At 31.9% G+C, this 18,627-nt stretch overlaps 1 protein-coding gene across 1 annotated transcript in view; it reads left to right on the forward strand.

Annotated features, from left to right (window-relative positions):
- The first annotated feature begins 763 nt into the window (after positions 1 to 763).
- The window catches only part of LOC139529075 (uncharacterized), a 45,933-nt gene continuing 28,069 nt past the window's right edge, over positions 764 to 18,627 (forward strand). Inside the window, exon 1 of the mRNA XM_071325325.1 lies at positions 764 to 1,052. The gene's annotated coding sequence lies outside the window, so the exon portion shown is untranslated. The remainder of the gene's footprint in view (positions 1,053 to 18,627) is intronic.

The following is an 18,627-nucleotide window of genomic DNA, read 5'->3' on the forward strand; positions in this document are numbered from 1 at the left end:
GCTTAATAATCAAATAATCATTAAAAAAACGGCCAAGTAATCACATAATCAAAAACCCCATGAGGGCCCTCGCAAGTTTGCAACAAACAATTCAGTTTCATTAGTGCAAATATGAGAATTTGATTAGAATCGGTGAACATGAATTTGTCAGCTAGTGTCCCTTTACAACTTTTAAGTAATTTTTTTTATCTTCACCTGTACAGAGAGTTTCAATCCCAATTTATTCGGTGTAATTAAACGGAACTTTCATGTTATAAATAGAGGATCATAGAGGGGTACTTACCAAAAATACCAGTCTTGGGACCAAATTTCAATCGCCTTACGGCTCGGGATATTTTACAGTCCCTTGACTGGTATTTTTCGCAAAAAAACCTCCATAATATAGTGTTATTAACTGGCTGTTTCTGTATTGGCACTGGTATAGATTCAAGGTTTGCTGTATTGGCCTGTTGATCTGTTCAAAATAAAATATGTTAATCAACAAACAAAAAAATTAAAAAAATATCTGTATCATCTGAGAATACTACGGTATAACGTTATAGTAGTCTCGGGTATGATCATATATACCCAAGCGTCTGTGTTGAATCACGCGTGCAAAAAAAATTATATATAAATTTTATGACATTGACCTGATAGTTTTTATACTGCAACTTTAATAAATCAAAACATTGATAGCTATTTAAACATGTTAAAGTGTAACACAAATTTAAATCCAAACTTATTTTCATCCCTTAATGAACCCCAAATTGTCGAAAAAGTGTTCCAGCTGTGTTAATATATTTATGAAATAAGTTGGCTTGCAGTATAAATACCATTACATGTTTTAAATGTATTATAACAGTGATAGCAGTAACCCCCTTCCATATTTTATTTCCGATCTTTCACGAAGAATGCGCTAGTTTACTGTTCCCGTTTTCGACCTTAATTTGATAACATGCAGATACGAAATGACCTTGATCAGTCATGTTAATTTCATGAAATTATTTTAAAACGGTGATCAGAAATTCAGCTGGAAGGAAGGACGAGTCGGACACGTCATGCACGTCATGGTTGTAAGTGAATTAATATTCAAAGGCGCTTTAGTTGTTGGGTCAATTTGCATGGGAGAAAAAAACTTTATTCAGTCTAGACTATTGTTTTACTCTCCCAACTTTCTATTTTTATTCACTTACAAACACTGCTATGCCTATGTTGACCTATGTTGTTTTGTTGTATATTATATCCATAGACCCATAGGACAATACTAAAACAACGGTTTCAGGTTGCAGGGGCGGATCCAGCCATTTTAAGAAGGGGGTTCCTAAGCCAGGAAAAAGGGGGGGGGGGGTGTGTTCCAACTATAAAATCAAATCAAATAATCAAATCAAATATGTTTTTTTCCTAATCAAAGGGTCCTTAATGGTGGGGGGGGATGGGAACTAACCCAGGACTCTGGGATCAGGTGTTTTTAAGCTCTGGATTTCGGGATTGACCATTTCGGGATTCGGGAATTCTTTTTTTCGAATTTCGGGATGTCCGGATTTAGATTTATTAAAAATTTGGTACCTCGTGGTTTCTTGTTTTTAAGCCGGGGATTTCGAGATCAGGACCCTCCTACCCCCCCCCCCCCCTTTAATACATGCAGGCATATCAATTAACAAACAAATAAATCATAATAGACAAAACATAAATACATGTTTAGAAACAATATATGTAATCAGTGGCGGATCCAGAACTTTTCCTAAGGGGGGGGGGGGGGGGGGGGGGGCTCACTGACTGACCTAAGCGGGGCCCACTCCAGTCATGCTTCAATGATTCCCTATATAATCAACCAAAATTTTCCCACGAAAGGGCCCAGGGGGGGGGGGGTCCAACCCTTTCTGAATCTGCCATGAGCATGATGGGGTTGAACTTAAAAAAAAATTGCACGGATTATTGTAAGGAGGATCTAGAGTGAACTTGACGAAACAAGAGGTTATTTATTTACGGGGATTTTATACAGAATAGTATAGAAAACCACCAGGATCAAAAACAAAGAATGGACTTGAACAATATCATGAATATGCAGGTAATTTGGTACCTTTGATAACTAAATATACTAACTGACCAATCAGATAATTTAATTAGTTAATTTTATGACCCCTTTTTATCTTATAGACAATCAGGATTGGTAAAAACCCAGATTTTATGAGCCCAGTGGGAAATACTAAGAAAACCTGGGTTTTACTGGGGCTATACTGGGCAAAATTATGAAATACTGGCCTCACTGATGTAAAAGGGATTCAGTATATTAATTAATCACAAATGTATGCAGTACATTAAAGTCAAAGAATTCAACTTGATTTTTGTTTAATCAATATAACTATAGAATATATTTAGAATTAACAAATTTTCTATACATGTATAAACATGATAAAGGAAAATTACTTTAATAAATATTTTTTGTTCATTACTAAAAATTTTAAATAAGTCTTTAGCAATAATTGTTTATGTACATCAATAATTTTCAAATAAGTATTACATGCTAGCTATAGGACTAGGTATTGACTATTCAGATTAAGTACAGATTTGTTTATTTAACAATAATCACCCTTTTGATGTCCATTTATAGGTGATTGGCAGGAGTTTTGCATCAATTACTGTTTTTCATGGGGTGTCATTTTTGCCAAAATTCTGTTTTTCAAATGTATCAATTGCGCCACAATTCGAAACTCATTTCATTTTGCGCCTATTTCACCTGCATGACCTGTACACATATCTATTATACAAATTAATGATTAATATACATGTATTTATTCTTATTTTTGAATTAAAAAGTATCATTCATGAAATTATTGTTACACTAACGTCTATACTGAAGGAATGACTATTCAAACCAACAGATGGACATTTATTATTAAAAGTGTTCAGTAAAGAATTTAAAAAAAAATCAATTTGAGATTACCAATAATGGAGCAGAGGCATTTCAAAAGAATTACAATAAACTGTTAAATACATCCCATCCTTCAACGCATGTGTTTTTTTGACAAAAAAGAGAAGCTACAAGCAGTTGGGGGTACTACTTGTACAATTAATCTTTATTTACTTGAATAACTCAATAAGTAAATAAAATATAGTTATATAAGTTAATATAATGTTTGAATAATCAGACTGAGTCCCCTTAATTTTATCAAAAATTTACTTGTATAAGTATTTTTTTTTTACAATCCCACAAAAATTCTCAAGTTATGAGATGTAAAATCATGCCTTTAACAATTTTCCCAGGTTAGCTAATAATTTTTAATAAGAGTTCAATGTTTCATCTCATTAATTCAACTAAGTAACTGATTGCTCAAAGATCTTTAGTATTTGCATTTATTATATATAAGGCCTTTAAAAAATTGCTCCTGGGGAGCTTGTAAATGAGTGTTCTGAAGATAACAGACAAATGAGATTATCATTGTCCATGAAATTTCACTTAAATGATTTGTAAAAACATCTGCAAAGGACAGACAATTCAAAATTCAGTTAGAGCATAGAAGTTCTAAGAATTCAAGAAAAGAAGATAGGATGACTTTTTTACTTGTACACGTAAAAAAACCTGAATGTCTAAGGGACATAACTAGGCCATTTTCTTTTACCTATATATACAAGTTAACAGTGTTCTCCCCAGATATTACATATAGTATCTTATCTTGGTAAACAGGGAAATTTGAAATAAAATCTTGTTTCTAAAAATTATAGCATCACATCCATAATGCAACCTATACAAAATTTATTTAGATAGCATCACATTCAAGAAAAATACATTGTACCATCACATTCAAGAAATATACATTGTACCATCACATTACCATGATGCTTAAAGGTCCTGGGGAGAACACTGAAGTAAATAAAATACACTTGTATAAGTAGCCTACAAATTTACTTATAAAAGTATATTAATATAAATTACTTCTTCAAGTAAATAAAAATTACTTGTACAAGTAGTAATCCTGACTGACAAACCACTACATAATAGAATATTAGTTAATACAGTATATATACCCATGCAGTAGCAGTTAAAAGAGGTTGTTTCAGTGAAGGGAATATTTGCTGTTCAAAAGTATTATAATATGCAGGAGAACTCGGCCACAGAGATGTTGTGTGTGCTATACAGCTGTAAGTTACAGATTCCAGTCTAAGTACTTAGTGTTTTATTTTTTTTTTTTTTTAATTAGTATAATCTATTAAATGACTTAAAACATTGTAAAATGAAGAAAGAGGAAAGTCATTTTCCTATTAATTTGCGCAATCATATATTTTATTTTTGGAGCAAATGATATAAAGTATTATGTAATCATGGTAATTTTAAAACATGTTGCGCAAATGTAGCATTAGAGAAAAAAAGTTGTGGTGCAAAAGGACTCATTTTTGGCACAAATGGATTTCTCCAAGGTGTTCAAGGCCCCCTCCTCTTGTAGCAGTCTGCGCCAAAAACCTTATCATCTACTAGTCCGGAAACTAACTATCAAAACTTGTCCCTATATGATCGATCAACTATATAAAATTTAGAAAATTTTCTCTAGTCCGAAATCAATATTTACTAGTCTGGGGCATCGAAGTAGTGGCTAACAGTGCAGACTGCCTCTTAGGGTGTTAAATATGATTAGCAATATGATTGCATAACAATTTAAATTTTTGATTCTTTTAATCACTGCAATAAAATGTATTTTTTTCAACTTAGATTTAATTTGAAAACAAGATATACTGAAATGTCTAAATCTTATATTCTGCCTACATTATTAATTGTACTTAAAATTAGTGGAGAAAAAGAAAAAAAATTAATTTTCAATCTTCAGGAAAAACTCTCAAAAGTTTAATATCTAAGTTAAAGTGTAAAATTTATTTAGTTGTAATACTATTAAACTACAACAAGTCTTTACCATGTTTACTATTTTGTGTAAAAATAAGCTTGAAAATCATATTACCCAGTATTCCCCAGTATTACACATTTCAAGTCCTGAGTATTCACACAGTCCAGCCCGGGAAAACGCCCGGGAAAACCCCCTTGTTTCCACCCAGGTAATACTTTGCCAACCCTGTAGACAATTAGAGCTGGGATAAATCCTATAATAATTTTTGGTTGAATAACTAAAAATGTCCTTGATCATGTTGATCATGTTGATTTAACAAATCTCCAGATCATATTAGATATGGATATAAAATATCTTTGTGCCATCTTGAACTATTTCATTTCTAAATTTTGAGTGCTAATTAAGATATATAAACAGATAAACAATGGTGGATTTATGGGCCAGGTATTTTTTATATGATTGCAAAAATTGAAAATTGAAAATATTTTGGTTGTATATTGGTATCACTTTGATGTCGTCGTCAACGTCGTCTAAAGATGAATGGTTTCCAGAGTATAAGGATATAGAAATCAATAAAATTTTAACATTAGGTTTATAACCACTAAAGGAAGGTTGGGATTGATTTTGTGGGTAATGTGGTCCCAACAGTTTAGGAACAAGGGGCCTAAAAGGGGTCAAAATAAGTATTTTTCCAGTTTCGAGACAATAACTTAAATTGTGTGTAAGTGTATGGATCTTTCTAAAATATAAAATTGTACCACAATGTTCCATTTAAAAAAAAGAAGGTTAATTGGGATTGATTTTGGGGTTATGGCTCAAACTGTTTAGGAATTAGGGGCTAAAAACAAAATTATTCTCTCGGCCTAGCCACAATCAGATGTTCATTTCATATTGGGTCTATGTTATAGGCTTCTAAAGACAAGAAGATACACTAACATAAGTATTAAATCTTTGAACTGCATGAAGAAGCGGGTATAGGGCATCACAAAGAATATCAAATATCATGTATATGTGTGACCGTTTTGAAAAAAAACCCACTCAAAGACACGCTGAAAATGGGCGGTTAACTGTTATAGACAATTTATTCATCTTTCTTTTGCTGTTTGTTGCAACGAAAAATCTTCAGTGGTTACAAAGTTATGATATACGGTAAAGTGGAATACTATGCATGCATGTGTTATGAAATTTTGTACTTTTGTTTTTAGCTTGCTCAGTAAAGTGAAAAAAGAGAAAAATAAATCAAATTTATGCTATTATGTGTTTTGTTTTCTCTTCTAGTATATAGGTTATCAAAAACTACCTCATATATCAATATTGCAGTACCGTAGCTAGAGATATAATGCCATCAAAGTTGGATATACAAATAAGGTGAAAAAATGTCTTGTCCGTAGACATGCATTCCCTAGTAAACTGGAAGTGTAATAACATTTAATGTTGCATTGCTAAGTTCCTACACTTTTGTAGATATGAAGATACTCCACAAATTTTTTCTACCATCTTTTATAGCGAATCCTATGATAGTTTTCCATAGATTCACCTGCAAGTTACCTGTCGATTTAAACTTTTGGCAGTTCTATAATGTCCCATCTAACAAAAACAACAGGTTTTGTTCTCTGTATTGTTTATTCACCAGGACCTTCAAATTTCTTCTAGGAGAAATATATATATCACTTATTGATTAATATACCTGCATGAACAAAAAATTGAACTGTCAATGATGAAAAAATACTTATACCAATACTAAGAAAGGACTCACAAAACTGCATGTGGTGTTGAATTTATTCAATACCAAAAACTTGTTTTTAATGTACATGTGTTCAATATTAATAATGATTTAAAAATTAAAAGTTGATTTCTGATCAAATATTCAATATTTTTGTGTGTTTGCATGATAAATAAAAATTTGAATATTATTATTTTTAAATTAAGGTCTTCATAAACATAGTCTATAAATTAACAACAACAAAAACATGCAAATTCATTGGAAAATACTAAAAAATGTGTCTAAAATAAACTTTTTATTATTAAAATCAGATTTTATATTGAACAGATTGAAAATATATTAATATGATATATATTGAATAAATACAATATTGCATACAGTTTATGTGAGTTTATAGAAATATTTCAATAAAAAAACAGATAATTTTTTGGTCAGGTAAATTAATCAATGAGTTATATATTTATCCTAGAAGAAATTTAAAGGTCCTGGTGAATAAACTATACAGAGAACAATACCTGTTGTATTTGTAAAATGGGACAATAGAACTTACAAAAGTTTAAATCGACAGGTAACTTGCAGGTGAATCTATGGAAAACTATCATAGGGTTCGCAATAATAGAGGAAGAATATGAAAAAAATGTCAGAATGTCTAGTCCGTGGACACATGTCTTGTCCGTAGACATGGCTTTATATCAATGTTGCTTGGCTTTATGGGTCTAAATTGTTCCTATGTGTTGTTTAAACTTAAATATCTTATTTTTAATCAAATAAATGGTAATTTAAGTGTTCTAATTTTTTGTAAAATTACTTTACAGGAGTGGATTTTAAAAAGTGGCAAATTATCAGTCATTAAAAGCATACCCTATTTTACTTCAATATGTTTATTCCAGTTGCTGCAGACCTTAAAAGATTAACTAAATCAAATGAAGAAAAAGTATTTCTCTCTCTCTGACTATCTTTTGCACTTCAGTATTACTAGCAGATGAGGAAGTGTCTACGGACAAGACACTTATACATAACAAGTATTAAATTCAATTATTTGTCTGCTTTTGAACTTAAATCTTATTTATAGGTGATGAAAGTTATTTGCACACATTAAAACTCAGTATTTTCAACATAGATATAGTCACAATTAATTCTAACAAATTATTTTTCAACTGAAATTGTCTTGTCCGTAGACATTACTGCAATGTATTTGTTACCAATTTCCTCGAGTTCAGTCTGATTTGATAGGTAAAATTTATGTTATTTTTTCAAGAGAACACACTCAACTATTTCAAAATTGAGTTTTAATAATAGTTTGATTGTTTTAAACAGTCAGATTTATGGATTTCAGTTAAAAGAATGCGTCTTCATGTTGGCATAATCAATAAATTATTGAGATACATGTACAATGTATGTAAAGAATTATGGATACATTTTTATATTTTCCAAAATTAAAAAGACACAGCTTAAAATTTAATTGGTAACTTTTAATATTAACTTTCACAATCAACTTTTAAAGCATTTAATTAAGTATCAATAAAATGTCTTGTCCGTAGACATTATCACAATGTATTTGTTCCATTTTCCTCGAAGTTCAGCATCGTTTGATAGATAAAAATGATAAAATGTATGGTTTTTTTTTTTGAAGAGAACACATTTCAACTATGTCAAAATTAGGTTTTGATAATGCACTTAATTAAATATCAATACAAATATGTCTTGTCCGTAGACAGAACATATAAATTGTATTGCTAAGTTTAATTGTTTATTGTACGAATATGCATCAAGTTATTTTAATGTTCTATACACCAAAAGAATGGAATTTTTTGGAAGTTTTCTTATTTATAGATTGCATGGTTTAGATATATAGTTTGATCAGATAAGATTAATGATCAAAGAAAGCTACTGTTGTTTGAAATAACTGTGTTCTTGTCATTTTTTTTCCAATTGAAATGTTTGATATTCAATAATTCTAAACATATTTTGTTGTCTTTGTCATTGACCAAAAATCTGAAACTGGTGACCATGTCTTGAAGGCAACCATTAAAGAAAATTAGACAGTTTTTAAACACAATTTATTTAATAAAAATATTAATATTTCTTCCAAAAGCTGCATGTAATTATATAAATGCTTCCAGTGTTAGCCTAATGATGGCTATTTTTGACTTCACGTGAAACACAAAATGCACATCTGATTGTGACTAGGCCGTCTTCAACTTTGTACTTAATTTGGCCTTCTAAACATTTTTGATTCGAACGTCACTGATGAGTCTTTTGTAGACAAAACGCGCGTCTGGCGTAATAAAAAATTTTGGTCCTGGTATCTATGATCAGATGATGAGTTTATTTCTAAAAGTTTGTATAAATTTCTTATTTCTTGACCAATTTCAATGGGGTTAAATTCTTGAAGTTCTTAAATCTGAGCAACTGTTTATTAAGTTTTTTGGAATCTGGTCCCCATTTTTAAATTGGTCCACATGAGGTCCAAAGGGTCAAAAACTAAACTTTGTTTTCATCAAAAATTGAATTATTGAGGTTCTTTGATATATATATATGCCAAATCTAACCACGTATTTAGATTTTTAATTTTGGGTCTGGTTTTCAAGTTGGTCACATTATGGTCCAAAGGGTCCAAAATAAAACTTAGTTTGATTTTAACAAAAATTGAATTCTTAGGGTTCATTGATATGCTGAATCTAAACATGTATTTAGATTTTTGATTATCATCATCATCATCATGATCATCAGGGCCCAGTTTTCAAGTTGGTCAAAATTGGGGTGCAAAATTTAACTTTGTTTGATTTCAACAAAAATTGAATGTATGGGGTTCTTTGGTATGCTTAATCTAACCATGTATTTAGATTCTTGATATTTGGACCCTGTTATCAAATTGGTCCACATTGACATGATTGAGGTCAAAAGGGTCCAAAATTAAACTATATGTTTGATTTCATCAAAAATTGAATTCTTGGGATTTTTTGATTTGCTGAATCAATCCATGGCCACGTATTTAGATTTTGGATATTGGACCATAATAGGTTTAAAAAAAAATTAAGTTCATTAGACCACATTTATTCTGTGTCAGAAACCTATGCTATGTCAAGTATTTAATCACAATCCAAATTCAGAGCTGTATCAAGCTTGAATGTTGTTTCCATACTTGCCCCAACTTTTCAGGGTTCGACCTCTGCAATCATCAGGTCATATAAAGCTACGCCCTGCAGAGCATCTGGTTTTTATACGACCGCAAATTTTGAAAAAATTTTCGTCGTATATTGCTATCACGTTGGCGTCGGCGTCGTCGTCGTCGTCGTCGTCGTCGTCCGGCGTCCGAATACTTTTAGTTTTCGCACTCTAACTTTAGTAAAAGTGAATGGAAATCTATGAAATTTTAACACAAGGTTTATGACCACAAAAGGAAGGTTGGTATTGATTTTGGGAGTTTTGGTCCCAACATTTTAGGAATTAGGGGCCAAAAAGGGCCCAAATAAGCATTTTCTTGGTTTTCGCACTATAACTTTAGTTTAAGTTAATAGAAATCTATGAAATTTTGACACAAGGTTTATGACCACAAAAGAACGGTTGGGATTGATTTTGGGAGTTTTGGTCTCAACAGTTTAGGAATTAGGGGCCAAAAAAGGGCCCAAATAAGCATTATTCTTGGTTTTCGCACAATAACATTAGTTTAAGTAAATAGAAATCAATGAAATTTATACACAATGTTAATGACTACAAAAGGAAGGTTGGTATTGATTTTGGGAGTTTAGGTCCCAACAGTTTAGGAATTAGGGGCCAAAAAGGGACCCAAATAAGCATTTTTCTTGGTTTTCGCACCATAACGTTAGTATAAGTAAATAGAAATCTATGAAATTTAAACACAAGGTTTATGACCATAAAAGAAAGGTTGGGTTTGATTTTGGGAGTTTTGGTCCCAACATAATAAGGGGCCAAAAGGGTCCAAAATTAAACTTTTGTTTGATTTCATCAAAATTGAATAATTGGGGTTCTTTGATATGCTGAATCTAACTGTCATGACTGTGTATGTAGATTCTTAACTTTTGGTCCCGTTTTCAAATGGGTCTACATTAAGGTCCAAAGGGTCCATAATTAAACTTAGTTTGATTTTGACAAAAAATGAATCAGTTAGGTTCTTTGATATGCTGAATCTAAAAATGTACTTAGATTCTTGATTATTGGCCCAGTTTTCAAGTTGGTCCAAATCAGGGTCCAAAATTAAACTTTGTTTGATTTCATCAAAAATTGAATAAATGGGGTTCTTTGATATACCAAATCTAACTGTGTATGTAGATTCTTCATTTTTGGTCCTGTTTTCAAATTGGTCTACACTAAAGTCCAAAGGGTCCAAAATTAAACTTAGTCTGATTTTAACAAAAATTGAAATCTTGAAGTTCTTTGATATGCTCAATCCAAAAATGTACTTAGATTTTTAACCGGATTTTTGTGACAAAAATGTCGGTTATTGATTTGGGGATGTACGGCGGGCGGGCGGTCGGGCAGTCGGGCGGGCGGGCGGGCGGGCGGCAATCAAATGTTGTCCGTGCATTAACTCATGAACCGTTCAACCAAAGCTTTTAAAATTTTAATATGTTATTACTGACAACTATTCGAAGGTCAAGTTCAATAATGGCGATTTTGACTTTTACCGTTCAGGAGTTATGGTTCTTGAAAGATTGAAAAATGGAGTTGTCCGTGCATTTACGCATGAACTGTTCTACCAAAGCTTCCAAAATTTTAATATGTTGTTACTTATGAAAGAATGGAGGTCAAGTTCAATAATGACAAATTTGACTTTTACCGTTCAGGAGTTATGGTTCTTGAAAGATTGAAAAATGGAGTTTCCAGTCGTGTCCGTGCATTTATGCATGAACTGTTCTACCAAAGCTTCCGAAATTTTAATATGCTGTTACTGATGACAAAATGGAGGTCAAGTTCAATAATGACGATTTTGACTTTTACCGTTCAGGAGTTATGGTTCTTGAAAGATTGAAAAATGGTGTTTCCCGTCGTGTCTGTGCATTTTCTCATGAACCATTCAACCAAAGCTTTTGAAATTTTAATATGTTGTTACGGATGACAAAATAGAGGTCAAGTTCAATAATGACGATTTTGACTTTTACCGTTCAGGAGTTATGGTTCTTGAAAGATCGTAAAATGGCGTTTCCATTCAGGTTGTTGCATTTACTCATGAACCATTCAATCTAAGCTTTTCAAATTTTAATATGTTGATACTGATGACAAAATGGAGGTCAAATTTGATATTGACGATTTTCACTTTCACCATTCATCAGTAATGATTCTTGTGATATTGCCAGGACACAAATAAATGTTAATAAATCCGGTTTGCTGTCGTTGTGACAGCCTCTTGTTTATTATGGGCCCAGTTTTCAATTTGGTCCAAATCAGGATCTAAAATTATTATATTAAGTATTGTGCAGTAGCAAGTCTTTTCAATTGCACAGTATTGCGCAATGGCAAGAAATATCTAATTGCACAATATTGTGAAATATCAAAAAAAAATTTAATTAGAGTTATCTTTCTTTGTCCAGAATAGTAAGCAAGAAATATCTAATTGCAAAATATTGTGCAATAGCAAGATTTTTTTTAATTGGAGTTATCTTTCTTTGTCCAGAATCAACTTAAATCTTTGTTATATACAATATACAATGTATATAACTCTTTACTACCAACTGATAAATTAAAATAATCTTTACCATTCAGTGATAACAAGCAGTTTTTTTACATCTTAATATCTTATGATGTATTTAAATAAGTAGTTATCATGGTTATTGTTGCAAACTCCATTAGAAATTTTAATTGAGATTAGTTTTGGAATAAGGGAAAGGGGGATGTGATTAAAAAAATTGGGTTCAATTTTTATCATTTGAAATTTCATAAATAAAAAAGAAAATTTCTTCAAACATTTTTTTGAGAGGATTAATATTCAACAGCATAGTGAATTGCTCTAAGAGAAACAAAAATTTTAAGTTCATTAGAACACATTCATTCTGTGTCAGAAACCTATGCTGTGTCAACTATTTAATCACAATCCAAATTTAGAGCTGAATCCAGCTTGAATGTTGTGTCCATACTTGCCCTAACCGTTCAGGGTTCAACCTCTGCGGTCGTATAAAGCTACGCCCTGCGGAGCATCTGGTTAAATGATTTATTATACACTTTGTACCCAAATTCTCTAGTAAACGGTTAGACCCTTATATATAGAGAGAGAAAAGTCAGGTTCTTAAGGACTAGACCCTGTGTTGACCCCCTCTAGTTCATTCCCTCTCATATTCATAAATCCCTCATTTAACAATATGTTTCAGTTATTTGTGTGCTGTTTTATCTAAATTGTACCACAACTAGTTGCGTTTATTTCCTAAATACAGCTAGGCTACAGAAAGCTATAGTTTGTGCCATGTCAATTTCATGATGGATCACTTTGGACTTCTATCTTATATACATGTTATATTTGCATTGGTACTATTTGGGTCTCAAATCAAAGAAAAAAATCTAGAATCTGTGTAAATTTTGGTTAATGACCTTTTATGAACTATAAAGTCTTATAATAATTTAAACAATGATAAAAGATAAATGGATGTTTATATGGGACAAAATATTTTACCTTGAATCGTAAGGAAAAAACCCAAAGAAGTCTGAAAATGTGACAAATTCCAAAACTTCATCTTAAGTACATCCTTGAATTGCATTATAAAAAACAATATTATGTTAAAGGTCAATGTCAGAAAAATATAATTGTTTTGTATTTAGTACAAAACTGCCCTCTTACTCAGGGGAAGGGTTCGATCAGTAAAACAATTCACTCTGATATTGACTGAGGGCTGATAATACATGCGATATGAAAAATGACATGTTATGATCTTTTTATCATATGCTTCAACAGTAGACATGGTAGAGTAAAAATAACAGATTCATATATTGATCCTTTGACCGAAGTTTAAAGAGTAAAAAAGTTCACGGCCGTCGGGCCAAAAATTTGATACATTCAATATGAAATCTGTCTGTCATATGCCTCAACAGAGAGAGAAAAAAAACCATTTTAATATGGACGAATGGACAAAAAAATAATTCAACAATATACATAATGATCATTGTTTGGAAAAGTCAACTTTTTAAAGAAACTTTCTAAATTATGTTTCAGAAAAACTTAAAAAATGCATTTATTAAATAATTGTTCGTTTTGTTTTGTTTTGTTTTTTTAATTTTGATTTCTTTATTATTTTAAACAATATACATTGTACTTTCCAGTATTCAAAGAATTGTTTTGTACACTACTTTGTAATGTTTTTTACTGAAAACGTAGCATTGAGGTGTATTTTCCGGAATTAGCCGAGTATTACCGGAATGCCATGTGATAACGTTACGGAAAAGCATGTGATAACAATCGAAGCATGTGATAAACTTTTCATATCAGCCCGCTAAGCACCAATTCGAAAAATATGGAATTTACGTCAATTTTAAATGCTTTTATCATACGGTAAAATTTATATGTTATTTAGTCTAAGTATATGATAATTATATTTATTATATACTTAGTAGTAAATACAGATAAATTGTATGTGTAATACAATCATTGGCAAGCGTGCTGTATCAGCCACCCGTGATGATATCGATATCAGCACGGTTGCAAAAGCTTTATCACACCTTTAATCTATATGACGTCACGTCATTGATTGCAAAGGCTTTCAAATCCCTAATCTGTATGACGTCATGTCAAACCTATAATTCGTATGACGTCATGTTACATAAAAACATCTACTTGAGGTATATATGTATATAATAAAGTATATATGATATGGCTTTTTCAATATCACACACCATATCAACCCTCAACCAATATAATCCCTCGTGCAGAGCTCTTGGGATTATATTGGTGTCTCGGGTTAATACGGATGCTATATTGAAAAAGCCATATGATATTCTCTATATATACCATGTTTACATGATATACTGCCTGCGAAATTAAAAAAACTATTTGTTTCAACACTTGCCCCATTGTACCATGATTTTGCGTGCATCTTCTTGTCTTAATTTTTTTTAATCAATCCACATTAAACATGTTAAACAGAGACTATTAAAATATTTGCAATCAACACTAAATTGTTTAACCACTAAAATATAAAAACAAACATTTGAATATATCTGAAACTTGAACATAATTATATTATGTACATTGGCTTAAAGAATTTATAAACCCTGCAGCAATTGGTATATATGTGTATATGATAAAAGACTAAAGCATTTATACATGCAGTTATTTGACCTTAAATTAATAATTACACAAAACTTCTATGACAAACATCTAGAATTCAGACAGACAAGACATTTGGTGTCTGCTGGAGAGTCTCTTTGGCAATCATACCACATCCTATTTTTATACAGTTATTTAATGTGGTATGAACATATAGATAAATTGTCATGAATATTTAAATTTACAGACAATGAAAAAAAGTATTTTCCAATCACTACTCAAAATCCTGTGCTAAAATCCAGTAGTTATATATAATTTGCATGTTGATAATTTTGCAATAGATTTAGCTCAAACATCACAAATCCAACCTGCATTCTTACATTGTTTAGAGGTATAGGGGGAGGGTTGAGATCTCACAAACATGTTTAACCCTGCTGCATTTTTGCGCCTGTCCCAAGTCAGGAGCCTCTGGCCTTTGTTAGTCTTGTATTATTTTAATTTTAGTTGTGTACAATTTGGAAATTAGTATGGAGTACATTATCAATGGACTAGTATATATTTGTTTAGGGGCCAGCTGAAGGACGCCTCTGGGGTGCGGGAATTTCTCGCTACATTGAAGACCTGTTGGTGACCCTCTGCTGTTGTTTTTTATTTGGTCGGGTTGTTGTCTCTTTGACACTAAATTTTCCCCATTTCCATTCTCAATTTTGTTTTATTACAGGGTTTCTCTTGTGACCTTGCAACCTAACCTCAGTGAAAAGGACCTGTGAGTGACTTTTAACATGTTTAATAAACTGCTTTGCTCAGTGCAGCTAGATATACAAATGTATACGTATACAAGGGGCAAACATTTTGTTTATTAATTCTACTCCCCCCCCTCTTTTACCCCCAAAAAATAACATAAGAATTAAGTTTCCATTTTATAAGCCTGGAAAAAATTTACAGTCGTATATTGGTATGATGTCGGTTTCGTTGTCCGTGTCGTCCATAAGTAAATAGAAATCTATGAAATTTAAAGTCATATGAAATGAGTGAGTGGTGAAAAAAAATGTTTATCCAATTCTTGAACCAATGCATGTATATATCATAAACTAAGTCCTTTGTGCACAAATTTCTCATTTTTGTCGAGCCTGCAACTTTTGATGCAGAAAGCTCGACATAGGGATAGTGATCCGGCGGCGGCGGCGGCGGCGGCAGCAGCGGCGTTAGCTAACTTCTTAAAAGCTTTATAATTTAGAATGTAGAAGACCTGGATGCTTCATACTTTGTATATAGATGCCTCATGTTACGAACTTTCCGTCAGTCACATGTCCAATGTCCTTGACCTCATTTTCATGGTTCAGTGACTACTTGAAAAAAATGTTCAGAATTTTTGTAATGTTAAATTCTCTCTTATTATTAGTAATTGGATAACTATATTTAGTATGTGCGTACCTTGCAAGGTCCTCATGCCCGTCAGACAGTTTTCACTTGACCTCGACCTCATTTTGTGGATCAGTGAACAAGGTTAAGTTTTTGTGGTCAAGTCCATATCTCAGATACTATAAGCAATAGGTCTAGTATATTTGGTGTATGGATGGACTGTAAGGTGTACATGTCCAACTGGCAGGTGTCATATGACCTTGACCTCATTTTCATGGTTCAGTGGTTATAGTTAAGTTTTTGTGTTTTGGTCTGTTTTTCTTATACTATATGCAATAGGTCTACTATATTTGGTGTATGAAATGATTGTAAGGTGCTCATGTCTAGCTGACAGGTGTCATCTGACCCTTGACCTCATTTTCATGGTTCAGTGGTCAAAGTTAAGTTTTTGAGTTTTGGTCTATTTTTCTAATACTTTATGCATTAGGTCAACTATATTTGGTGTATGGAAATATTTTATTATCTATATGTCTGTTACGCAGGTTTTATTTGACCTTGACCTCATTTTACGGTCCATTGCTAAGTGTTAAGTGTTTGTGTTTTGGTCTGTTTTTCTTAATTTATAAGCAATAAGTCAACTTTATTTGTTGTATTGAAGAATTGTTAGCTGTACATGTCTGCCTGGCATGGTTCATCTGACCTTGACCTCATTTTCATGGTTCATTGATCAATGTTTTGTTTTCTTGGTTAATCTTGAGTGAATGTGACAGTTGTAATAAAGCTTTATATTCAGGTCTATCAACATAATATCAATGATTAGTAAAGAAGGCGAGACATTTCAGTGTGTGCACTCTTGTTTACACATATATTGTTTAATCGTCAATTTTTTTTCTCTCTGCATGTCTGTTATGATTTAACAAATATGGCTATACTCATTAAATGCCATGTTTTGAAGCCGAAGTTTACCGATTGTCACCGCTTATACTCATAAACAAATAACAAAATGCATGGTCATTGAGCACGTGTTTAACTTGAACAATCAGATAATTGTTTATTTTAATGACAGATCCATGCGTATTGCAACCACCAGATTTTTACGAGGAGGGTTACGCTCAGGTCACTATGCATACGGAAAATATGTCGGCGAAATTCCTGGAAGAGGAAGCAATCAAAAATAAGTAAACTTCTTCTAAATGTGAACAAATTAAAGAATTTTCATCAGAAAAAAGTGTATGAACATAAGTTGTATAATGAAAATTATCCATGTAGTTATAAAAAACATATGCATAATTTTTTTTAATTTGAGGTTTTAATCTTATGACTTTAAACACAAGATTTATAACCACAAAAGGAAGGTTGAGATTGATTTTGGGGGTTATAATTCCATCAGTTTAGGAATAATGGTCCAAAAAGGGGGAAAAACAAAGGGATGGTAAAAATTATGTTCGGGGTATTATGGCTCGATTAGTAATTAGGGGCAAAAAGGGGAAAAGTAAGGGTGGTCTGATTAATGGACAATTAGTTAAGTACAAAACATAATTTAAAAGCAGTGTAATGGAGATTATAATTCAAACACAACATTTTGAATTACCTCCCTTCCACTGCATTTAAATTATGTATACCATGTATACAAAAATGTTGTATTGTCTTGAATTGGTTGTGATAAGCTGTCAATTTATTTTTAAAGTTACTGTTTTTAAAATTTTGTTAAATGGTAATTCAATTTAAGCTACAATTATGTATATTTAAAAAAAAAGGGGGGATTGAATTACAATCAGACCTGTATCAAGTGCAAATATTGTGTCCACTTTTGCCCCAACTGTTCAGGATTGGACCTCTGCGGTCGTATCCAGCTGTTCTCGGAGCAGCAATTTATAAAATATGGTACAATTTATGAGACATCAATACACTCATGCACAACTTTTTGTCTGAAAACTTTGAAAAAAATGGTGCTTCACTGGTGCAAATGGAGGTGTATCTGGTAGGTTACTTAAAGCTCTTGGTAGATGGGCTTCTGATGAGAAGAAACCAAATGACACAGAATTTAACAATTATTGGTCACCCTAAGGCGTTTAACAATGAGCAAAGCTCATACGATACCACATAGTCAGCTTTAAAAGGCCCTGAAATGACAATGTAAAACAATTCAGACAAGAAAACTAACAGACTAATTTATGTACAAAAAATTAGCGGAAAACAAAAATCAAATTATATGTAACACATATAAACAAATGACAACCACTGCATAACAGACTCCTAACTTGGGACAGGCTCATATACATACAGAATGTGGCGTGATAAGTGATAAGTGTCATTTGTTTCCAGTAAAAAATAAATATTCTTATAACTACAAGTCGTTGACTGGATCTTTAAAATTGTATCAGGTTTCTTGATTATTTATGACTTCTTATGATTAAGTTGGTGTTGATAAAACATACAAGATGTAACTGATATAAATTACTTGCATACGTTAATTTGTAGGAATTTTATTTTCTTGTAAGGTTTTATTTAACAGG

This window comes from Mytilus edulis, chromosome 6 (assembly GCF_963676685.1).
Source record: "Mytilus edulis chromosome 6, xbMytEdul2.2, whole genome shotgun sequence".
In the NCBI taxonomy this organism is placed as follows: domain Eukaryota; kingdom Metazoa; phylum Mollusca; class Bivalvia; order Mytilida; family Mytilidae; genus Mytilus; species Mytilus edulis.